Source organism: Rhipicephalus microplus, chromosome 5, assembly GCF_043290135.1.
Source record: "Rhipicephalus microplus isolate Deutch F79 chromosome 5, USDA_Rmic, whole genome shotgun sequence".
Taxonomy (NCBI): Eukaryota; Metazoa; Arthropoda; class Arachnida; order Ixodida; family Ixodidae; genus Rhipicephalus; species Rhipicephalus microplus.
Window position 1 is genome coordinate 132,493,014 of NC_134704.1, and position 21,824 is coordinate 132,514,837.

General features: G+C 46.1%; 1 protein-coding gene across 8 annotated transcripts in view; it reads right to left on the minus strand.

The window, feature by feature from the left end:
* Nucleotides 1-21,824, minus strand: part of Lmpt (four and a half LIM domains protein limpet) — a 405,187-nt gene that overhangs the window by 26,113 nt on the left and 357,250 nt on the right. The window lies entirely within an intron of this gene.

A 21,824-nucleotide genomic window follows, 5' to 3' on the forward strand; every position in this document is an offset into this window, starting at 1 on the left:
TGAACAGCAGGACGAGTGTTGGAATGTGTTCGTCGCGTTGTTCATGTGTATTTCGTCTTTGTCCGTCGTGCTGTTGAACCTTGCAGGTGATTGAAAAGTCGTCAGCAAGGTCAGTGCTCCAGTGAGTGCTATCCACGTGCCGCCTAGCAAGAAGCGGAAATCGACCGCTACAGGCGTGTTGCAGCTTCTAGACACTCTCAATGCAGTTCTCGTGAGCCTTCAAAAGCCCATTGCTAAGAACACTAGTGGCACGACCAAACCTTCACCGTCGAGAGGATTTTGGCTGCATGGCACCGCCCATACAAGTTGCATACAGGTCATTGTCATACAGTAACACATGTTGCATGGAAGTCATAGTTATATAGTCATTCAAGTTGCATAAAAGTCATAGTCATGTAGGCATACAAGTTGCATAGAGCAACGAATGCGCTGCTCTAGTTTCAGCCACGGGTCTGACTTATCGTCAGGGATGTCAAGCACGAACCACTGTTAGCTCGAAGACAGAAGTGATTTTTCACTCTTCCTTTTTAACTTTTATTGCCCTTAACCTTTACCTCAGTACAGAGTACTCTATCGGGCTCAGTCCTGGTTAAGCGCTCTGCCTCTTTATCGTCTTCGTTTCCTCTCTTTTACCATCTCTCTGGTTGAACGTTTTCCATGACCGTATAAAACAACAGTCTGACCTCATATCCTGTTTGTTTCGTTCTGCCTTGCTCGTTCGCATATTCTTCTTATAGAAGCGCACGAGGTGCAATGAAGTTTTGTTCAAAGTTAGCGCTCGTCCAGTCAACTGTGTTTTCTGGGTTCCTTTCTACATTATGTATTCTGCACAGTAATCGCCAACCCGGCCACCCCAACACCAGCGCTTCTAAAATCTTTGACGCCTGGCCACACGCTTCATTAGCTCAGAAAGTCACGCGAGTCTTGTTTTTTTTTTTGTTCTAGACGGCAAATCACATGAGTGTTCGTTCTGTACACAACTACCGTGCAATGCGCGTATTAACTGTGATCAGTCATACTTCATGTTCTCTCTTGCTCAATGAATTTTAGTTATATCCAACCCCGTCACTCTAGAAGGGCAACAAGCTGAATAATGTCTACATAACCAATCTCTATAGGTTCTTTTTTTTTGTAGCATCTCTTCCACAAACACAAACATCGGCAATGCTAGTATAACGTGAAAACACGGCAATGTTGTGGCACCCAAATGTATACGGACCATTGCTGTCCGCGCCGTCTAGCGACGAGCCGTCTGTTGTGGATACCGATTCTCTGAAGAATTCCGTCAGGGCAATGCTTTCGACAGCAATACCATCAAATCGATTCTCTAGAGAGCAAGCGGCTCGCCAGTAAATAGCGTTGACAGCTATTTCGGTAAAGTGCTGCCAGGGTCCGTACACTTTTGCTCCCAGGTGTACTAGGCTGCGTATAGTCAGAGCTCAATGCCGGTGACAGCGAATGCGACGCAAAGCGGCTGAAGCGCCTAACACAGCCCTTGCTTTCTCAATAGCGTGCCACAAGCGGCGTAGTCCCCCGGACACTGGTATAGTAGTGCCTGAATTATGAAAAAGCGCATTGGGAAGATATCGGGTAGCAGTGCTTCAGAGTCTCCCACAGCATGGCAAGGAAGAAAACAGAAAAAAAATTGCCCGCAGCTTCCCTCGGGGGAACACTGAGGAGGATGCGGAGCATATAATTGGTTAACGGGGTGTTAAAGTGCGACTTACTTGGGTCGATGGCTAAATTGGTTAACGTGGTTGTGAAATGGGGTGTTAAATTGCGACTTACTTGGGTCGATGGCTAAATTGGTTAACGTGGTTGTAGGAGGGGGTGTTAAATGAGTGAACACGTACACACGTATGCGAAAGGGCGGCGCTGGTCGAAGGGACATCGATCATTGTGTTTGTGGATTCATTGGAATTCATTTCACCGCGACCTTGGACGTCGACGCGCCGTACAAACCAACCGACGAGCGGCAACTGAGCGAGCGAGCGCCGACCTTGAGTATATATACAGCTCGACGGCGCATGCACTGTCAGCTGTTGAATGTTCTCGAAGCGCGACGCCACATGCGCGTCCACTGGAGAATCAGGAGAATTGTAGATGTCGAACGCGACGTGTAGAGGAGGAAGGGTGCACAGATGGTGGAGGAGTGAAGCACGCGCGGTGTGTAGAGGAGGAAGGGATGCACAGATGGTGGAAGAGTGGGCGACGGCGCGACGGCGCATGCGCGCGCGTCAGCTGTCGAATGTTCGAGAAGTGGTGCGGACGGCGCGGACGGCGCGGACGGCGCACTACAAGGCGCGAGTATAAGATGCTTCCGCATCTAAAACAAAGGGGAGGAGTCCCTGTTCCTCAGAGCATGCGACAAGAAAGTTCAGTTGAAATCATATCCTTGAACTAGCAGATCTCCATTAATTTTTCTCATTGATGTGACGTGTTTCTTCTCCGTGAGTTTAGCACACTACAAAGATAATATTTAAAAAATGTTTCCTTTTTCCTCTGGAATAATGCGGATTTTTATGTTTTACCAGCAAGATTGGCTTTGTGGTCAAATCAATTGCTTCAAGTGCCGTAAATACCTTTAGAAAAGCTCAATCAGGTTCTCTACTTTAATAATATGAATGTCGCTTGGTGACCTTGTAAGCAGAATAAGCCATGGAATTTTGCTGCCACGGAAATAAGATGTATTTTTTTTATTTACCATACGTAAGTAGCAATGTGTTTTGAGCATGCAAAAATAGCTTGAGGGGGAGGAAAGGAAGGACAGGGAGGGTAGCCCATTCTCATACCGACTCACTATCCTGTGATGGGGAAGGGGGTATGGGGAATAAAAGCTGACAGAAAAGAGGTGTTAACAGAGAAAAAGAAGGACAACACGATCGACGATACTGCTTACAATCTGTCTCTGACACCAATTACCCGCGAGAAGTGCAACAACGCTCTCAATGCCTTGAATGCCAAGGACAGCCTCAGCCAGTGTCCTAAGACCCTTTCTTCCAACCATTGGCGATATTAAAGTAAATTATTTTCTAGGCGCACTGAAGTGAAGACACGCGCAGAGAAGATGGGTAATTGTCTCCGCACAGCCACAGTTGTCACATGTCGGCATGCTGGCCATTACTACTTGAAACAAATAAACATTCGTAAAAGCCACACCAAGCCACAGACGGCACGACAGCATCTCATCAGCTCTGGTTATTCCCGACGGAAGACGGAGCTGTGGGTGTTGGGTCCAACTTATGAAAACAGGCGTTGGTAAATGCCGTTGAATTCCACTGAGCGAGCGTCAGTTCTCGTGCAAGTGATCGGAGCCTCGTAGCGGCATCCGTTCTTGATAATGGTATGGCTGCACAAAGGCAGCATCAAGAGCAGATAGGGCTGCTCATCTGCCTGGCCATTTCCGCCGATGCCGCAGTGGCCCTGTATTCATTGATACAATATGTAATAATTGATTGATTGATTGATTGATTGATTGATTGATTGATTGATTGATTGATTTGTTGATTGATATACGGAATTTATTGTCCCAGAACCTCCATATGAGAATGAGAGATGCCGTAGTGGAGGGCTCCGGAAACCAGCTGGGGTTCTTTAACGTGCACCCAAATCTGAGCACATGGGCCTACATCATATTCGATGGAGGCCCGTGCACAGGTAAACTGTAGCGCACGAAGCCGAGGAAATGCACAGCATAAAATTGAAGCACAGCTCGTACAGATGCACCCCATGATTTTCTCGCATGAATCATTTGGACATGGCTGATTATGGTCAGTTCCTTTCTCATGCGAGCCATGTGAGGGCTTCAGGACAAGTCATGATCTCTCACTACTTACACGAAACGATGGTTCTTTTTGTAGCTGATCGTGCGTCCATTGATTCTGATGACGTGCGGGGTAATTGCCTAGCGCGTAAACGCAAGCAGTGGGCATTTCTCAGACAAAAAAAAATACTTGAAACATCGTTCAGCTAAATCTGAGAAAGACGAGATCTATTCAATTAATTGTCATGAAGTTATCTCACTGTTGTTGGTGACTGATACTCGGTACGTTTAAATGTATCTGGCTCAGATAGTTCGAAGCTATTCTGGTGTTATAAGCAAGTGGTCTTTTTTTTTTTACAATAATGCCGAGAGAATCGTAAGAGCGACTATAAGATGTCAAGTGGCACCAGTTTCATCACCCGACAAGCACCTCGAGCTCGTGTTGTCGTACTTCGTTCAAAGGTTACTGTGTACGCACAAGCAACCACTGGTTTATCTTGTTAGCTCTAATATTACGTTTAAGTTGCACTACACCTTACGGAGCGTCAACATACAACAGCCCTCATAACAGTGACGGCTTTAGGCACTTTTTATTTCTCCGCGCACGTCCACAATCACGCCGCATCCTCCTTCTTTATCGCCAGATTGGAATCGTGTGTTATGGGAATCGGCTTGAGTGTAAGTAGTCCTCGGGTCCTAATAAAGGTCACTTTAGCTCTTGCATCACACGCTGTGAATGGGCTGCGAATATAGTTATACTCGGAATTTCTCGCTAAAAATTGACATTACTTCCTGCATGCACAAAAGGGCGCTAGAAATCACCGCACACATGAAGTTTAAATATATTCACCACTGTGCCTAGAACTATGACGTTTGTTTTTAATTGAGAAGTCGCGTAATCCGAAGGCTTGCATGGAACGAAACGCGATATGTTAAGCTCATCGCGTTGAAAAAACTGTCCACGGCTGCGCTACATACCTTGAAATAAAAAAAAAAGGCAAGCTCTCAAAATAGCAGCAGAAAAATCTCCAAAGCGTTAGCGGCAAAATAGAGCATCCAAGTGCGTCTTTGAAGTTTTACCGTTGAGTGAATCGCAGGGTCCCACCCCCCTCCCTTTGTGGGTTTTTTTTTTTTTTTGTTCAGTTCACAGCGATGATCTCGTCCCAGAACGTGGGTTGGTTTCAGGTAGCGTGCGAAGTTTCATTGGCCAGTTTCCCGCAGATCAATATGAACAACCACGTGCTACATGACGAGAGCTGGAATAAAGTTATGCGCCGCTGTCACTGTCACAGCTAAATGTTGCGCCGGCAACACTCCCAGAATTACACGTGCAGGAACGCCCAAGAAGCTGCCGATGGAAAAGCCGCCAAATGCTGTGGGTTCGTCCTTCGCTGAGGGCAACTTGCTTTTATGTTCGTCACCTCAAGTTCACTTCCGTATCCTTGGCGTTATTAGGATGGTTCCAAAAATAAATTCGCACCTCGATTTGTTCTCCAACTTTCGTTAACTTATCACTGTCGTCAGTCTGGCTTCAACTTTCAGGTTTTCTCAATATTGATCGACGACACACAATTGGTCCATGCCTAACTGGTGAAAGTAGTGCACGCCGGTCGGTCTCTTTATGACAGACAAAAAACAAGAACACATCCTAATTTCCAACTCACGGCATAGAAATTCGTAATTAAAAAAACAAAAGCTCGGCTCAAACTTAAGCTTCAAAATCATGAACACAAAGTAAAACACACCACATCGTTACGGAGCACTTTGCCTTATCCCGAAGGTCAAGGACTCTGGCTTGGTACATTCTGAATTCTTCGTAGTGATCTCTGTACGTTTTCGCTAGCTACGAGACCCGCCGGCCACTGCCTAATCCTATCAAGCTTCGTGATCGAATATCGTCTCTATGGCAAGATCACTAAGCGGAGAAATTTTAAGACTTCCACCGAGAGGCTTGTGTTAGCCTTGTAAGCGTAAACCAATGTTTCATCCTCTAATTTTGTAATCTTGTAAACCAAGTATATATATATATATATACATATATATATATATATATATATATATATATATATATATATATATATATATTGGCAGTGCTGTTATGTTATTACAAAACATCCTTTGCGAAAGCGGCTGTCTTGTGCTCAAGTTACCATTGTTTCTTTTTATTCATTTACGGCAGTATTGCACGATCTGTTTGCGATAATGCGGCGATATCAACTTTTGTTAAACGTTTCTGAAAAGAAGCGGAGTGTTATTGCGATATGTCGTAGAAAAAGCAGTCCTTGAGAAATTAGGATGTTTTAACACGCGCCCAAATTTAAAGGAGCACTGAAGAAAAAAACATTTTTCTCGCATGAGTAAATTGGCCTTTGACAATGTTGGTAACACCACGCTTGCAGTGAGGAGACGCTTGGTAAGCGGTAAAAATGCGCACATAGCAAAGTGAGATGACGACGCCATCTTGAACCTGTAGCAGCAGTCATGTTGACGTCACAAACATTGACGGCATCTGCTAGAAAGGGCATTGGTTGGAGTTAATCAGCAGAAACGAAGTAAATTGTCTTGTCATAGAGCCATAAACTTAACTAAGACTTAACATACTAAGTTTCCCGAGTATTCGTTGAGCCAATGGGGCAAAAAGTCGAGTCTGTCCTAAATTCAAAACCTGTGATGCCTCCATCAGAGGTTTCGGTAGGACCGTAGAACATAAGCCTAAGGTGGGGGGGGGGGAGGCTAAAATAACGACGCTAGAATTATAGGAGCATTTGATTTATCAATGTAAACTTATTTGTTGTTACACTTTAGTGGCCCTTTAAGTGCATGAGAACTTTCGCGTAGCATCCGCTCAACCTAATAACCGCCCTGCTTGTCCGTTTCGATGAAACATATGCTACGGTGTTCGGCTGCTGACCTGAAGGTCCCAAGTTCGATGCCGCGAAATAGTAGCGGCCTGTGTACTCTGCGACGTCGGTGCATGTTAAAGAACCCCTGGTGGTCAAAATTTCTGGAGCACTCCACTGCGGCGCTTCTCATAATCATATGATGGTTTTAGGACGTGAAACCCTAAAAAACATATAAAGATTGTCAGCAGGCACTTTTTTCGACCATGGGCTAAATGACACCACGAAAAAAGTGAATCTTTTTGATAACAAAATGAATCATTTTAAAACAGTTAAAACAAGTAATGCCAGAACGTGCTACACATGGCTCTACGGAATTCCAAAATATAAATTGGCTTCTTACGAAAAAGAATTGTCAAAACTAAAACCTACTTTCACTTATAAAGATCGTGCAGAGATTTGGAGCACTACTATAGATACACACTCGAATCCTGCCCTGTATCTCTGGGTCCACAACTCAAATGAAAGCCAAGCTAACGATTCTACTCTGCGAATATCAATTCAAGGACTAAATTGCGCAGTCCAGGCTGTTTTCCTTTGCTATTTTCAATAGCAGTTGTGTTGGCGCACTATACATGCAAACAATAGCACAAATTAAATTTAGACTGAAAATATTGGTGATACTGGAATCACTTGTCTGCAAGATTCACTATAGGCTTACGAACAGGGCTGGCTAAGTACGGTCAGAGCACGTCTCGCCGCGACAAGAATGCCGGTGATGTGATACCACCGAGTATGTGTACAGCAGATTGAGATCAGCTACTTTTTTTCTTCCTCCCATTGTACGGGAGTCCCCCCTTTTCATAACATAAGAGGCAAAAGGAAAGCATCGTATCCACAGTGAACTCATCTACGAAGCCATTTCATGATGAAAATGCCAGTTCTTAAGTTTTTTCTTTGTTTTTTCGCCAGCATTTCTTCAGCTGTTTTTAACAGTGGCAAAAAAAAAAGGATGCAGGAAAACTAGGTGGTGATGCAGACATACGCTTTTGCGTGGGTCTGAATGTTTTCTTTTATTTTTATCTTTGGTTAAACCTATCTAAGTAAGCTTGCAACTGAAAAATTTCCTGTCGCTTATATAAGCTTGCGCGCTTTCTGTCCCCGAAAATGACGGCTGGCCCACTGCGTACCCTTTCCGCACCCGGCTGTGGGGGCAGGAGACGTGAACGCACGAGGGCCCGCATGACGTCCCTGCGGTGCAGCTTGATTCTGGCGGCGCTTCAAATCCCAGACAAACCGCGCCGGCGGCTCCCTACAGGCGCAGCCCAGAATAGACCTCCCGGGGCCCCATTTGGGTACATCCGCTCTTGTCCGTTATGTAACTCTAGCTCTTGTTTGCGCGGAAAAGATTGTTGAGATTTTTGAGTCAACACCGACCGCTGACAAGAGAACAACAACAAAAAAAAAAACGACAGCTTACTGGGCTGCTGAGTTATTATGGCTCGCCTGTTATTGTCATCGACCATTTCCTGGTGCTCGTGGTACTTGGGAAGTAAAAACAGCGCAAAAATATAGACAAGGACAGAGGAAGAGACGACACCGGGAGTATTTACCTATTGCTGCTACTTTCAAGCGTGACGTTTTCACGACAACTTATTTAACGTGTGCAGCCTCCATTCATTTAAAAGCATTCCGCTCAGTCAGCTTGGAATGTGTGGTATCGTGCTGCTAAACCCGAAAGTGTGGGTGCGATTCCTGGTCTCAGTAGCCACATTTCGAGAACACTCGTGGAGCCGGAATTCAACAACACCCGTGTACTTCGGTTTGGATGCCCGCTAAAAAACACCACGTCGTCAATATCACTCCGAAGTCCTCCACTACGGCCTGCCTGCTTATCATAACGCAATCTTGACACGCAAAATTCGAGCAGTTAGTGAAGAAGCGAAAAAGATTACTCAGAAGAGGACGTGCTCCACCGAGGTGCTACGCACGGTTAAGTTCGGCAATTGAAACACGCTGGCTGTGGAAAAATTTTGTTCAAGATCCAAGGAAGAAAGACCGGGAGTAATTTCATATGTTGTCGATCTATAGAATGGACACAGGCTGCACGTTGCGCCGATTTTCACGTCCACGTGTTAGGTGTAAATTCGCACATGCTATGTCTGGATGTCACTAAGTGGGTAGGAGAAAACAGCATTATTCGCTTCAATCGCGAACGTCTTCGAAGGCCGTCAACAATAAAGAATAAGCGCACGATCCCCGAGTTATGATTCAAGCTATAAACAACACGGTCGGTCCTTTAGAAAGTACTGTATGAACCACTTAGAAGTGTGTTTTTAAATTACATTGCACTACATGAATGCCCAGTATACGAAGCCGTGCCTAATACTGCGTACGCAAATATTGCTACATGCATATTACCGGCTTTCTGACCATGCGCGTTGGCGCTGGGTGAAGTAAGAAGATGATCTCTTTCTGATCGCCCTCAGGGCTGAATTGGCTGCACCGCTGCAACCACTATTATGAATATATCGAGTAAATATTCTACGGACTACAGAAGACCGATTCGTCATTCACGTAACAGCATGAAAAACATAGCATCTTCAACGAAAGGAGAAGGACACGAATAAATGCAGTGCTGTTGCTTAGGCAGGAAATTTATGTTACGTGCTGCAATCGCAATTTGCTTTGGCACACTGCCTAATGACCTCAAATATCGCCTTCGAAGGTCGCCTAGGTCGAGCTGGGCAATCAGCGAGTTTCATCGGCTTCCACCGAGCAAACGCGATACCGATGACACAACGAAAATCTTTGTGCTACGATATAGTCATCGGCAAACTTCAGTGAAAACAATGATGCGCGCTAAAGATAGAATACAATGGCAGCCATCCAAACGGTGAATGCCGCAAGAAGAGCAGCTCCGCAGATGAAGACTTGTTGCCACTGCAGTGTAACCGAGAGGGATGTTGTCACTTCGAGTTATTGGTGCGGAAAAGGAACTTTCCTCATTTTTACCAATGCACTCGGCATAGTAAAGGCAGGCAAACTGGCCCGGTGATAAAAACCACTCCAACGATAGCTCAACAATGGTAACATCAGCGATTGTGTAGGTACCGGTGATAACGCCCACCAGTTCCAGTGATTAATTAGCCACTATTATTCATTAACTTCTTATTCACTCATTTTGCAGAGAACGGCATCGTAACTTGAGGAGGAACGGAAAGTTTCAGCAACCACCAATAAGCAGGGATTTACCGAACGGGAGCGCTAATGGGCGCTTCATCGAAGGTAATCCTCAAAGCCTTTACCTCATCGTTAGGTGCCTGGTTGTACTGGTTCTCATCGGTGTCTACGTCCACCATGATCCTGGTCTTCTTCTTGGTCTTCTTGACGGTCCGCTTCACGGTCTCTACTTCCTCAGACATCTTGACCGGAGCACGCGTTAGCCGTCCACGCACAAAATAATCGGTATCGAGCAGCGGCGGTCAGCTGTGACTGAGACTAAGCGAAGCTTCGCAGCAAGGTAGCGACTGGGCGGGGAATTCGGTCGAAAGCGATTGCGAATGATGGCTTTGCTGGCGGCGCGGTCGGCTGTGCTGTGTGGTGGTTTAAGGGACGGCCGCCTTGTGAACTCCGAGCCAGCCGGGGCTGGGCACGGAATCTTCGCGTTTTGCACACGGACCTCGGGGCAAGTGCAAGAGCGCGTGCAAAGAGAGAGGAGAAAAGAGCGCGCGTGTGCCGGCGATCTCGTCTCCGTTGCGGGCAGAACCCCGAGGCGCCGGAAAGGAGGTCGGGGTTTGGTTTACGATGATGATGACGAGGAGGAGGGTTAGAAACCGGCCGAGTTACAACCCTACCCGCGCGTTTTGCGAAGGTTGACGAGCCAGTGGGGGCGGAGTGGAAAGAGGGCGGCCGGATGGACGTGAAAAGAAAACAGAAAGTGACAAAAACAAAACAAAAGTGATACGAAACGAGAGCCCCGCTATAGCCTCCCTCGTCTGGCTCAGGCCTCTGGAAAAGATTTGGCGGTCGCTCTGAGATGGCGAGTGATGCGGCTCGTGCCGCGTGGGTTAGAAAGGGGCTCCACCTCGGGGAAGTCGGTCATGGCGTGCTTGTTTGTGTTTGCCCAGTGCGCGAATGTGTTCGAGCGTCGTCCGGTGAGAGGTCGTGCCTTTTCAGGGTGACCAGCGGTGGGCGATGAACGACGGGAACTGCCGATGGCGTGACTCTATCACCTGAAAACGGGGTTAACGGACTACCCCCCTTCCCCCCCCCCCCTGGCCGATGTGGCCGTAGTGCACTGCACTTCCCCAACAAGAACTGTCGTCCTTTCGTACGTTGAAAAGGCAACAAAAAATGAACGTCTTCGATCATTTCAATGTACCGAAATCGCGACCAACCTTTCTATTGTTTTGACTTAAGGAGCATTTCGCGCAAACCAGTCATCAAGGACGCCTTTACTTCGTGGAATGAAGTACGTGAGGAGGACGTTGGGATGAGCACCCACGATTTAGATATTGAGCAGTAGCCATGGTATCCCATCTACTCATGGTTGGTGAGATGAGTGCTCGTGAAAAGAGTGCCGCAACTTACGTTTACGTGACCTGCTAGCTGACCTGCTTGGACAGGCCCATGTGAGGTTTTACAGACATATCATTTCTTCCAAGCTAGGTCACTACAGCCTTTTCTTATAGGATGTTAGCCCTGTTGCGTGTCAAGCGCGCTATAAATTACGCCATTGAGACACCTTCCACCTAATCCGTGGCTCATGTTTTGCGGCGCAAAATCGTTTTCAATATGATAGCCCGCGCTGGCATAAACATGAGTGCAGGCATCAGGAATATAGGGTTCAAGGGAGCACGTTGGACAGCTGTAGCGTAGAAACATAGATGACCAGGGAAAACGTTAATTGGCACCAGTTCACAGAAAATAGTATCCTACATTTCGGCCCTATTTTGATCACTGTCAGTGGTTCTTCACATACTCCAAAGAAATTCTGCACCGATCCAACAGAAATACCCACTTGCAATTTCAAACTGCGGTAACTTGTCTGATGCGGAACCCCCCAACATGTTTTTCCCTCACTTCAATCTATATTTCCCTGCCTATCTGCGATCGAACGTGTCAACAGTTTGCGGCGGAGCTCTACAAATACGTTAATTCAACCTTCCTTACCGGATAACCTTGGTATGGGTTACATCGCAAACACGAAGTAGATTACTATTCGTTCGCCTAGCACACCTCACGCACCATAAAGGTCAATAAATGAAAATTACCGCCGCATGTAAAACCGATCGGTTTATTGAAGACAAGGCATCAGAACGCGTCCACATGGGGTTAAATGGTGACTTTCTATGTTACCAGTATTTCCCGCCTCGGTGGTCTGGTATCAATGGTGCTCGACTGCTAACCTGAAGGCCGCGTTATCAAATCCTGGCCACGTCGCCAGAGATTCCATAGACGTAAAATGCTTGAGTTTCCGAGTGCTCAGCTTCAGACTCACGTTAGAACCTCCAAGCACGATACCCATATACGGTTATGAGGACGCCGTATTGGAGAGCTGGTGTTCGTTAACGAGAACTGACATCGCAGAGTCAGTGCGCATCACCTTCATTAGCACGTCTACTCCTTCAGCACATCATCTTCATTACCACATCTACTCCTCTAGCACATATCCTTCATTAGGACATCTACTCCTCTAGCACATCACCTTCATTAGCCCATCTACTCCTCCAGCACATCACCTTCATGAGCACATCTACTCCTCTAGCACATCAACTTCATTCAAATACGACGACCACGATCGATGTCGAACCCGCGACCATCGGGCCAACAGCCGAGCATCATAACAACTACACCATGATAACGTTATAGTATCAAAACAAAGCAACACGTTCAGTCCTTCATCGCAATGATAGGACATGTAAGAGTGAAAAGTAATTACCTATTTAACAAAAAGTAATGAGAGCGCTAACAGTCCTAATGTTGACGTAACCGGTACAATAGCTCGTTGCAGGAAAGCAGGACTAAGGAAGTCGCAAGCCTGCAGCGTTTCATGGGACAGTCGTGCCGCTTGCCTAATGTCTCATTAAAGTTTGTACTTATTTGTCAAGACCACGCACAAAAAAGCCATCCTGTATGAAAAATAATAAAAAGAACGTGTCACAAACAAAACAAAAGAAAATTGCGCACCCCCTTCTTCTAGCACACACTCGTGCGCCATACTTGAAGCACAAGAAATTAAGAAAACAGTTGGTGACATGCGCACTCGACATATTCAAAAGCAATATTCAAAAGGAACTACACACCATTATGTGCTAATCTCAGCAGCACATCGAAAGCAGAAATATCCAGCGGTGCATTGGTCAGAAAAATGCCACCTGACAAACTCTCGTTTTGTTTGTTTGCCTCACTGCTTTGCGACCACCTATGAAAGCTTCACAAAAGAGACTGCATCAACACGAGCTGCCTAACAAACACACGCGCCACACGTTTCATGTAACAACACACGCACGCACACATACGCACACACACAAACACACATACAAATGAGACAACGCATGCAAGTTCTTAAAAAAGCCTTTGCCACACTTACTCTTGAAGCATACGCTTACTGAAGCGCTTCTTGTTTCGCACTCTTTGACGCAAACCTCTGGGAATTTACGCTCGTATTCAATAAAGAGCTTGGGATTTACGGGGAAAGAAGCATTAGCGAGACAATTACTTCTGCAGATTACAATGGCCGTCGATGCCTCCAATTACGCTTGTCTGCGTGCTACGTAGAGCCTAATTTCGCGCCACGTTTATATAGGTTGCTTAGACGCAACGGTAACAACGTACACACTACGAGGTTTCTTGCGTTTACGTGCGACATTGCATACGAGTTATTCTATAACTCAGCTACCACATCGTGGGTGTGTGCACTGCTGGACGTTAATGCACGCGTTGAGATGTTGCACGTGCGAAAGGGGCGGGAAAAGTTGGTCGAGACAGGGCGCGCGCGCGAAAAGATGCAGCAAGTGTTTAGGTACGTCAGGACAATGTTTAATTGGTGTATCGAAATCGGCAAATATATTCGCCCCAGTAGGATGCGCTCAGATGACGTGGGTAGGAAAGAGCTGAATCAATATAAGGAATATAACAGTGGACAGAAAACACAACAGCTTTAGAGACACTTGTGCGTTTGTTTTTATTGAAACAAAACTCTAGTTTTAATGCGTCAACACAGTCTGCCTCTCTGTCTGATACATACACCGCACACACACACACACACACACACGCACAGACACTGTGTGCATAGGACAGCGATGAAAAAATGCCTTCTATATAAACACCTTCCCTGTTCATTTATTTCTCTCTCTCTCCATTCTGTTTTGAACTAATACTTCCTCACCACAGTGAAGGTAGCAAGCTAGATACTTCCACCTTTTTTTTCTTTCTCTGCAGCACGTCCTTAACAAAAGTACTCGCTTGCCGACCTTCCCACGCATCTGTAACACCAGCAAGCTGCATTCGTTCTGAAACCAATGCTCGTATATGGCCTCCACAATACGAAAGGCAGTTCTCTGAAAGCTGCCCTTCTGTCGCACCGATAGCATCGACATTTCCGTGCTTCTGTTTGTGGTTCATCTACTCCGCACCATTACGACTAGGCGTGCACATTTAAGCGATCGTATTTAATGGGCGCCGCACCATCGTTAGAGCATCGCTATAGTGCAGAGACGCTGGGAAGAGCAGCCAAGCTTTCCACTGAAGCCATTTGTTGCCTTAAGGTCTCTCAACCTTACGGATGACAGGAAGCATGTTTCTTTTGGCGGTGATCACTCCATTAGGTCTCCGTGGATTTCGAATTGCTTTATACGAAAGAGGAAGCACCCTGACGCGGACTGTCCACGCTGAAAGCTCCAATTTAGTTGCATATGGCCAAGAGATACGGGACGCTAATAAAAGCTTCCGTACAAGCTGTTCCCTCGTAGATCAAGCAATGAATTATGGTGTCTTTGGTATCACTTCTCTCAATTCATCTATAGCAGCAAGACACATAATCGCAAAATACAAGAAAAAGGTTGGATTTCAACCAGCCAAGAGACAAAACATAGAGGACATAAGTGGCACACGTAACTACTGACAGAGGCAAGAAGAGGCAGCGCCAAAGTAGGCAGGCGCGAAATTTTCGTAGCCTATCACATCAGCATGCAATCCCCCTCACTTATGCAGAAGGAACTATCCCTTTTGTCCCGATGGTGTTAGCCATTTTACTTATTTAGTTATCAATGTTGTCGAGTGCATGTTCTGGTGTTGAGTTGCGCATGTCCACGTGGTTTTTCTGAGAGATGATTGTTTTCACTAAAGCACAGTTGTTAATATAGACTTTCTGTGTGTCCCTTCTCTCCTCTGTTCTTCGTCTTTTGACTGGTTCAAGTTCTCAAGAATATGTACCGATTGACTCAGATCGACGTTACAGAAACAAAGCTGCTCGGCTACTGTGACTGGAGCCCCTCTTCCAGATCGGTTAGGTGACGACGCTTTCCTATGCCACAATGATGCATCGTGGCCTTGACACAGCGTGACTGTCAAAACCACAATGCGCGAGGTCACAGCACTGCAAATACGGCTGCTAGCTGATCACCATGAACTGTCATCTTCCAACGATGCCACATGATGCCCCCCTCTCCCATCCCCTCCCAGAATATACCTGAATGAACTCGTCCGTCCCCTTCAGTTGAAATGGCGCCGAGCTATCAAACGTACGCTCAGCCCAGACGTGGGTGTCATTATCCTGGACACCACCGACTGCTGTCGTGTTATAAGATGATGCACCATTTCTGGTGCGACTGGTGGACAAGGATGCCCCCGCAACCCCGATTCCGCTATTACTACAATATTTGAGGACGTGGAGACATTTTAAAGCCTCCTGAATAATACCTCAAAAGGAGCAAGATCGAACTTGCAGGTTATTGTTAATCCCAAGAGCGACTCATTCTGCCAGTTTTCAATCTGGTTTATTCAAACACATCCAATAATGGGTGATCAGATTCATCACAATATTCCCCTAAAATATACAGACTTTATACTCATCTTGTTACAGTTTATTCATTTATTTATTTATTTATTTATTTATTTATTTACTTATTGATTTATTTATTTGCATACACTTATACACAGATGCCACAAAGGAAAGAGGTAGAGTGCACTTGGTAGGGCACATTACCTGCTTACTTTTTTCGGGCGAAGGGAACAGACGAGGAGAGGAAAGTAAGCGGGGGGAAAGAGGAAAATTTTTTACATGGCCCTTTCTAGGCCCCGAATCGGCATCGTAATGATTTGCTTTTTTGGGTGTGTGTAGGTTGATGCACTAAAGAAAAATGTTACGTTAGTTTTTTCGGTTAATCCTGACTTGTAGCGTATATTGACGTGTTCTGTTACGCTAACACGTCTTTTTCAAGAGACACATTACCTCCTTTGGAAATTTTAGGTATCGGAAAGTCAGTACCCAGGACTAACCAAAAAGTATGAAAAAGACTTTTATTTTCTAGTACTTGTAATAGAGTTTATGCAATAGTTCGAGTCAACGAGTGACGGTTAACGACAAACAAAAAGGACTCTTCAGGAAGGAAAACACAAGCAGGCTCTGCATTGACATTGACGACAATGGAAGTTTAATTAGTAGATACACTTATTGCAGGTGTATATCTGCTGATGTTTTGTCACGTAGATGCTTGCCTCATCACTGATTCTCTGCGCGTCATGGGCTAATATGATAAGTGCCTATGACGGTACTTGAAGCGCAGAATTTAGGACGCCACAAACGACACGTTGAGCACTGGGTAAGGCAAGTATCTATGTGACGTTGCGTATAGACTCCTCAGCTTTCCTCTGCTGTTTTCTTTCTTCCTTTTCCTTTCTTTCTTTTTTTTCTTCTTCATTTCTTTTTTCTGTTTTACCTTTGGTGCGTCGCCTCCCTTTTTTTTCAGTATAATGTAGCATACTGGTGATGCTGAACTAGTTATACTCCCAGCATTTTCTCTCTCCTGTGATATTTTAGCAGCCAAATATTTTCAACGTTACCCGCTAAGAAGACTTACAAAAAAAATGTAAGTTTGACCTTGTTTCTAGAGTCGGTTGACCGAGCATAACGGCTTGTTTCATAACAATATTCACGGCTTTCCACAGCGTTTCAGTTGCGCCTGTTCCAAAATGTCGACAGTCAAAGGCCGTCAAGATTTGCGAGCCGTTCGAATAACGGGAAAAAAACAAGTTCTGAACACAAATATATGTCGAAAGACTTGCAAGCACACAGGGAGGGCTCGCGCTCGCTCCTGTGCTTGTACCAGGTGTTTGCGCGCTCTCATTCTGCAATTTCTTGGTATTTTTTCGGAAAACATGTGCACTCTCTTTTTTTTTTCACGTTTTCAGTCAGTCTGCGCGGTTTCACTCGCGATTCCAACGCACTGGTTTCTGGGTCTCAACAGACCAGGTCGCCCGGATGCCTTCGAGAGCCGAAATAGCCCGCGGCCAAGGTAAGTGCCGTGTGCAAAGGTGCCGCCCCGCCTGGGGTGCAGGCTCCAGGCCGGTCCTTGAAGTGAGCGGCTCTCGGAAGATGGAACCGCGCGCAGAGAGACCGTGGCGAGAAAGAGAGCCGAAGGGAGAAGGAAGAAAGAGAGAGCGAAGGCATTGCTCTGAGGGTGAGAGCACGTCTCGGAGATGCAGGAGAGATGAGGAGGTGGCTTCGGGGACGGAAAGCGTGCTCTCTTTTTCTTGGTTCAAGAACCAGCGCCGGGAGGAAAAAAACTAACACAAGTCGCATCTTCTAGGCTTTCATCCGCCTTTTAAGGGATGGCCAAGGGCACTCCTTCCCTTTCTCTGGCGTCTGCAGTCACCGCATTTTAGCATTCGCGATATTCGTTGTGGGGCATGACGTAGGCTTTTTTTTTTCAAACTCGCTGCATTCGCTGTGTCTTTTTTTTTCTTCTTCTTGCTTTCGGAAAACTCGGATACGTGAGCAACGCTGCGTTGGAGGTTGGAAAACCCACGAGGAGGGGGCAACGTCTGGCATGCGTGCGTCTAGCGGGAGTCGTGCGGCCTTTCCGGTCAGGTACTCGGCACACTGACCCGTGCACACGATGGCGAGGTTTAAGCACGCCCATAAGGCAAGGTCGCCCAACTCGCTCTCACGTGCCCCCACTAACTGCCTGTGGAGGTCAGCCGATGGCGACTTCTGACGCTAGGCCGACGCTCTTTGCTCGGCCCTCGACTGCACATTCGTGAAGGGCGTCTTGTGAATAACGGGCATGTGATATATTTCTCAATCATATGCCCAACACGCAAGGAAATATGATAAATTTTTTCGAGGTGTCACTAGTCAAAACACGCTATCGTACTATGGTACGCCTAAATGAAAGGCTCCAGTTCAATTTTGACCACGTGTTGCTCCACAATGCAATGCATTCCTAAACCCGAACAATCGGTGTTTTTCTTTTTGTGGTTTAGCCCCTTTACATAGAAAAGGCAAGGACGAGAATGCGATAAAGGACTGAAGGAATGGCTTATCTGGAGTTTGGCTTGCCTTATTTCCCATATATATATATATATATAAATATATATATATATATATATATATATATATATATATATATATATATATATATATATATATATATATATATATATATATATATATATATATAGGTAAAGTTATTAGACAAAATTGTAATGTGAATATGAAGAAAGAAAAGTGGGTCAAATAATAACTTGCCGTGGGCAGGGATTGAACCTGCAACCTTCGAATAATGCGTTCGATGCTCAACCACTGAGCTACCACGGTGGCTATCCTCGCAGCCACTTTATTGGGTTTACATGTGAACTTAAGCGCGGAAGTGTCAGTCAGCGCCATCAGTAGCCATGGCGGCGAGTGTGGCACGCTCTTTATGAGCTTGTATGGCGTCACGTAGCACGTGAACTTATTACAAGTTATTACGGGCTGAGTATGAAGGTAAGCACTATCTTATGGAATCTAACGTCACATATTCAGTGGTCACAGCTGGTCGTGTCACTCTCGGTGAATTCGTTATGCTTTAGCAACGCATCGTGAGAAGATGTCCAGAATTTTGCGTCGGTAAGAGAGAGCCGAGCTTAGTGCCGCATGGCCAGACGTTCACACGCCATGTCGTGAAGCCTCCTTCAGCGACCCTTAGACAAGGGCCCCTTGTTACCTCCACATCAGGAGGGAATGGTAGCTATCTTTTGCCGGGTCGCGGAACAAGGGCGAGCAGTCACGCTGTTGTGGAGACAGTCCTAACGAGGAGGCGACAGCGCCCTATAGTGTCTGTCCTCGGTTCATAGCACACGTATGGCACCTCTCTGGCAAGGACCCATCTGTCTCACTTTGTTGACAATTGGCGACATCCAGTTCACCGTTTGCTATGTGAAATTGAATCACCTGTGACGCGATCGATAAGACGAAGGTCTTCAGCGTCCATGTTCACGCTCCCGTCCACAAGACTTCGTGAAACTGTGTGAGGACTCGCAAAGCACTGTCTATGAGCTCATAGGACCTTTTCTAAGCGAGCAAAGCTGCCATGGCTTGACGTCATCGTGATGTCACTCCATAGGATCGCATGGTGATGGCATCAAGCGACATCGTGGATCACTCAAACGTGTGACTATCTTGGAGGCAGTGCAATACCACCTGAGCTGCATAAATCTACACTGCAGGGGTGAGGAACACTCATATATACTAAGAGCGTGAATGCAAATCGTCGCGTGTCTTTCACAGTGCAGCTTGTTTCTTGGTAAGTTCTGAGCGTAGCTAACGGGTTCACACATTTAAGAAAGGAAAACTCTTATTATTTAACACAGCAGTACTTTCCCCCAGGTATTCGGTGCTTGTCTCAGAAAGATCCCTTCTATCAATCGCTGTTTGATGAGATAGAGAGATAGGTTTACACACAGAAAGGCAGAGAGGACGGCCTGAGCCATAGCTTGCTCTAGCCTGCTAGAGCAAGCTATGGGGAAAGGGGAAAAGGGAAAAGAAAGAATAATGGATGGCGATGGTGAGATAGAGAGGTGAGTATGTAGGTGAGTATGCCGCCTACCAGGTGCCCTGGCTAACCCGCTGATGTCCCGGCGGTTCCTGTGATGCCCAATGTCCTGGTGTCCTTGGAGCGACCATCCGTGCCCGGCTTCCATCTGGCAATCCCGGTGCCATGTACGGGAATACAACCAAGTCGTCCGGCATATTCAAGACATTCTAAGCATTGTCTTTACCATAATAAAATTCTGTTCTTTCTAGCTGAGACGAACTTTATCGCCGGTGCCCTTCCGAGGAGATGGAAAACACTGAGGACAAACTCATAGCTGCTCCTCATGCCGAGTACGTCGCCAGAGCCCATGGACTTTTACTTGCCATCGAGGTGAGATTGACATCCCTCCCCTCACCCTCGAATGTTCGCAACCAAAATAAATGTCATTTCTCTCTTTCTCTCCCTGCGACAGGAAAGTAAAATTAGTGTAAAACTTGTACATTTATCATTCATCTATAGCTCTTTAATGACGGTAGGAGATCCTAAAGGCTTTAATAGGAAATGCGAGAAGCCCTGCTGTGTTTCCTGAGAAAGATCGGCTTGTGTGAACGCCTCTGAGATGCGGTAGAGTTCTACACGCTGCAGTGAAATTACTGTCAGTGTCTCCCCCACGTTTTTTTTCCCTCTCTTCCCTCTTTCTCGTCTTTCTTGTCCCCTTCCCTAATCCCCCAGTGTAGGGTAGCCAACCGGATGACTTTCTGGTTAACCTCCCAGCCTTCTCCCTTTAGTTGCTTCCTCCCCCGCGAGATGCGTGTGAGTTCAGAACGTGGTTCCCGAAAAAGCGAGCCAGTGTAGTGCGTAGCAAATCGCGGAAGCTGCCAGCCTGGCACGAGGAGGGCAGCCATTTCAAAAATAGCGCCCCTTGTGCTGCTGTACATTCTGCCACAAAACACGACCTGAACAATTAAGAGCCACACCAGAACCATCCAAAGGCACCGCTATTCTCCCAGACGAGAATGAAGCCTCGGTGTCACTTTCCAACGTCACAGACGACTCAATGGAAAAAATCCCTCAGCACACATTCGCATTTTTCGCATTTCCCATGGTGCTTACTGATATACGTCATGTACTAACCTCCCCATTATGGCACTAATCATATTTTTTAAGCATTTTTTTCGCCCTTTTGTTGCGGCGAGTACACAAAAAGGAAGTTTCAGCTCCATTTGCGTGACACCTGGGAAAGGGAAATTCCTGCATTGTGCGCCGGTGCTTCCCACAGCAAAATGTTTACTCTTTACTGCTTTGCTCCCCACAAATCCTCACCATTACGTTGCATATATGTTGTAAGAAGTCACGTTCAAACACATGACTGTATTTTAGAAATCCACGTTTGTGTGTCTCGTTTTGAATAAAAAAACGAAAACTCGCGAGTATGTGTTAACTTCGTCAGGGACTGTGACAATGCTCAGCGAACCATAATGTTTTAAACCATAACAACGAAATTTAACTTGTATAGAACACGATGGGGACCAGTGGCGCGTAGTCTGAGGTTTACCGATTTTTTTTTTGCAACACAATGAATCATGATGAAGAAATGGCACGCCGAGAAGCGTAGACTATCACGACGACATTATGTGGCGACAAGCCGAGAGCCTAAGCTGCTTCGGCTCTAAATATAGAAAGACAAGTCCGTTGTCTGCAACCCTTCTTTTGCCAATATCAGTGTTGGTTTCTGTAGGTGCCCAGAAAATAGGGTTTGAATTACAAAAGCCGCGACCGAAAGGTTTCAAACCCTCCTCTCTGTTTGCATACAAACGCCGATACCCCGAGAAGGGCGACAGCTGGTTCGGCAGCGTGTTGCACGACGGCGAATGAAATCTGTTGCATTTGGCGAGAGTCTTCTCTAACGCAGTTACTCATTTATTTATTTTGCTTTCTTCTTTTTGTCTTTCAATCATTTGCTGTTGGGTATTGCCGACTATGAAAATTCTCCAAGAAGCGCTTCCGTTGCGTCCGTGCTGATCACAGACTGAATTCATGCATACTTTCCACACGTAATTACCCTAGAGAGATAGACTGTCTTCCAAGTAGGTATCTCATGATGAAAAAATCCTGACAAAACGCAGAACAAGCCGAAGGAAAACCCCATCACAAGCCCATACTTATTGATCTTCTTCTATATAAAACAAATGTATGTAA